The 4098-nt window shown below is 38.4% G+C and overlaps 2 long non-coding RNA genes across 2 annotated transcripts; both read left to right on the top strand.

Moving 5' to 3' along the window:
• Positions 1-2847: 2847 nt before the first annotated feature.
• LOC103476234 (uncharacterized) lies at positions 2848-3245 on the top strand. The gene is made up of 2 exons (XR_535427.1): positions 2848-3082; positions 3190-3245. It is a non-coding gene; the product is annotated as an uncharacterized LOC103476234 (long non-coding RNA).
• A 220-nt stretch (positions 3246-3465) lies between these two features.
• LOC103476233 (uncharacterized) lies at positions 3466-4098 on the top strand. The gene is made up of 3 exons (XR_535426.2): positions 3466-3658; positions 3754-3896; positions 4016-4098. It is a non-coding gene; the product is annotated as an uncharacterized LOC103476233 (long non-coding RNA).

Raw genomic sequence — 4098 nt, 5'->3', positions numbered from 1 at the left:
AATTACACAAGATGTTCAAGGTAATTCAAATATTTTGTTTTATTAACGACATTTTAAAATTGTCCAATTTTACTCACAACTTTATGAACTTTACATAAATTATCAGTTTACACATCAAAAGTGAACACATGAACATGAAAATTTAGTGTGACAATAAAACATGACAGTGAGGATCAACAACAGAACATTCTCGTTCACTGCACCATACAGGAACCTACAAAAAAGAACAATAGAACAATTAAACAGAGAWAGCATTTGTATTTAAAGAGAACAGAAAAATGGCAAATAAAAAAATAATACTTACAATTTTAAGACGTTGTGACTCGCCATGTATGTGACATCATCAGAACTGATGATGATTGGGACCGGATGCCTGGGGTGGAAAAACATTTCTGGGTWTCTTCTTTGCCTGTTTATGTTAAAAGTAGAAAAAAAAAACAGTCATCAATGTCATAGAATCAGTTGATGTTGGCATCAACTATGAAGCTGTTTTAAGTGTGGACTTAAGGAGACAAACTACCTTAAAATCTCTCCATCCATGATCTGAACACAGTGATCCTTGCAGGGTGGTGAGGGGGGCTGGTGGTGCCCATCTCCAGTAGACATCAGATGAGAGGCAGGGTTCACCCTGGACAGGTCACCAGTCCATCACAGGGCACTGAAAGTCAACAACAAATAATAAAAAAAAGATAGATAAGAGTTAGATTAACAAGAAGAGAACAATTATTTCCAGTTATCTTTAAATCAAATCATGATGTTTATTAATTAAGCACTTAGTGTTGGTACACACCAGTTTTTGTTGTTGAAAATGTAGCTAGCTCCTCATTGAAAAAACAAACTTACATCATGAAGACGATGTCAAGGTTCATCCTAAGAGCTGGTTGTTGATCTGGTGGAGCCAGAGCTGCTTCTGAGACAGAAGTCTTTAGGTTTTCTAACACCTGGCTTCCTCTTTTATCTTAATTTGCTTAGTTAGACTGCAAACATATGTGGAAGATAAAATCATTGATGAACGAGTTAGAACAACAACCTCGCAATATCAAAGTCTCTTTGTCTTATGGAGCTTAATTAAAACCAGGTTAGTTTATGAATTAAAGTATAAGTCGCAACAAACAGCCTCCATGCAGTTATAACACGAAGCTGAATGATTGCTATAGTAATAATCATACAAGTTACAATAAAATTTATAAAATAATTATTTATGAAACCAATGCGGGGGTGAAAGTAAGGGGGTACGACAGAGTACTGCGTACCCCTAAAAGATTTAGCGGCGGTACGCAGTACCCTCAAGAGAGGAGCGGCTGTCTGCTGTAAAAAAAAAAAAATCTATGGATTCCCCGTGTAGCCGTGAGAGCACCCACTAATCAGCCGTGACTGATTAGTTTTTCAAGAATAATCTAAAACACGACTCAATCAGTTAATAAATAGCTTTTTTTTTCATTTTATATTGTTTCTGAACTGTTCGTGCTTTGTAGAGCAGGGCGCAATATGTCGATCGCGGAAGGTTTTGAGTCGATCTCGGCATTAGGTGACAAACTGAACGCTGCCAGGACGCTGAGACCAGCACGTCCTCCTCTAGCTCCTCAACACATTCTCACTCCCAACTCGTCACATATTGACGCTTGGGCAGGTACCCTCGGCGTCACACATTGACGCCGAGGGTACCCCCTTCGCGTCAATATGTGACGAAAAGGGTTCTCTCATTGAATGCTGTACCTCTCCCTAAGCGTCCGATACTGACGACCTGGGAACGAATAAGATGACGAGTCTATTCTATTTTTTAAAAAAAATCTTTATTTACAATTTATGTGCTAGTTTGAACAGGATATTAAGAATATTTACTACAAATACATGTCAAAGGACTGTAATTCGGTATTTAAAAATAACTCAGTAAAATATAAAACAGGAGGGTTTTTGTTGTGGTTGTAACTTGATTTAAAAACCTTTCTTTTTTAATTTACCAACTATTTTTGAGTATGATATCAATGATTTACACCAAATAAATAATAAAAAAATTAAGATGTATTTTCTTTTGTGATTGCATGCAAACTGTTCTGTAAACGTTTAATGTTTTTTATTGAAATAATAAAAATAAGGACGGATCCCACAAAAGCCCAAGAAGAAGAAGAAGCTGACGTCATCCCATGCGACACTTACACTCCGGTGAGTAGAAATCTGCACCTGTCAAAATGTGTTTGTACTCTAAAACCAAAAATAACTCCAAAGTGTTACGTTATAAAGTTACTGATGGTAGTTTTAGGACTTAATGGCAGTAGGACTGTGATGCGAATGGTTGAAGACACGTTTGTAACATTTTTTTTTGCCGGAGAAGGCTAGCTAAATTAGCCTCTAGGAGGCTAATTGTACCTGTACACTGTATCTGTGCTTAATACGTTTAATTAGCAATGCTAAAGTCACATAATAGTATTTATAGTCATGTTTGTTGTTGCTACTTTGTAAAATTGGAGAGTTGCTAAAAACATCAGTGCCCCTAGGCTGTGATGGTCTTTAAAGTTTTGTTTATGAACCCTGTCTGAATACACTGATTGCAGCCAGGTCATTTACTTGAATTAAAAACGAACTTGCATCAGTACAGGCACTTTTCTTTCCTCCTGTCTATGTTATTTATTGCTGTTGCAACCCAGATGAAGAGAAGTAAAGAGCTGAGAACCTGATATTTGAACAGACAGAGACCATAGGTCAGGAGCAGCCTGGGATGCTTACTGAGGAGCATCCAATAATGATACCAGAGAACCAGGAAGATTCTGTGATGGTGCTTGATCTGGTTCCCGTTTCTCCTCCTGTTGTCCCATCCCCTCAGTCTTTTCAGAAGAAGAAGAGACCCAGAAGCGCCTCTCCAGCTGCCTCTCCTCCCATTCCGTCATCTGTCTCACCCATAGATCAGCCACATCTGCATTCATGTCACCTGCTGACCATCCCATCTCCTTAAGTCATGGTGGCCGATAAGAAGAGAAAGCATAAGTTAAAATGTTATGGAAGGATCCCATGTTTGTACCCCAGATGTGCTTTCAGTTTCAGTGGATGGAAATTGCAAGTATTACCATTTAAAGAATGCAGCAAGGTATTGTAAAATGTGTACAATATAACAGTTCTTTGTATATGTTAGTGATGTTCACTATCTTTGGACTTTAACACCTCATGAAGTGTATTTTATTGCTTGTTTTTCAGATTGGAGGAACAGGCTATATTTCAGGACCTTTTCATAGCCAAGGATGAAAACGTAGGAAAATATGTGCACTGTATACGCAAATCAACCAAAAATGTAAGACTGCAGATTGTAAATGTGTAATAACAGTAACCTTTTAGCCTGACTGAATTGTATGCATTCTTGATTTTGTGGTGGGCAGTGGTCAGCAGCCAGGGAAATCTCTCACAGATCCAGCATGTGGGGCTTGGAGCTAGCGGTGTGTATACATGGAGTGCTGCTTAGTGCTCTTAGATAGGGTATGAGATTTTGCATAACCCTTGTTCTTTTCAACAAAGGCTGGTCAACAGACAATCACCTTTTTTTCAATGGATGTAACATGCAAGTACTGGACATAACTTGARAACTAACAAAAAGCTGTCCTGAGCTCCAACACCTGCTTAAAATGAAGCCATTTCTCTCAATTTTCCATGGCAAAGCCCATGAATGTAAGTAAGGAACACTGACCAGGCATTGAATAACCGTGCTGGTAAATACTGCATAAACATTTTTGACACAGTTGATGTTGTTTGTGCATGTTTGTGCAGACACAGATGGACACAAAGCTTGTGTCAAGGCTCATCGCAAGATCAGAAAGGAGAAAACATCTTAGCATTAGCTTTAGAAGATGTTGGTCACTTGAAGACTGATACAGACACAGAAGTTCTGTCTGTGGAAGAGATCCTGTCTGGTGACACATTATCTGTCATACCTGACAGATAATGTGACTAGATACTCCAGGTGTTGACCTGAACTTACAAATTTATACTTTTGCTGAGTTCATTTGCCCTTTTCATAAATGCATTTCAGACTCTGTCAGTCTTCACACAAAACAAGGGCAATCGATGACATCATGATAGTAAAGAGACTGGAAGAGGAAAAGAGGATCCTTG

Source organism: Poecilia reticulata, linkage group LG14 (assembly GCF_000633615.1).
Source record: "Poecilia reticulata strain Guanapo linkage group LG14, Guppy_female_1.0+MT, whole genome shotgun sequence".
Classification (NCBI taxonomy): Eukaryota; Metazoa; Chordata; class Actinopteri; order Cyprinodontiformes; family Poeciliidae; genus Poecilia; species Poecilia reticulata.
This window is presented reverse-complemented; position numbering and strand designations above follow the sequence as displayed.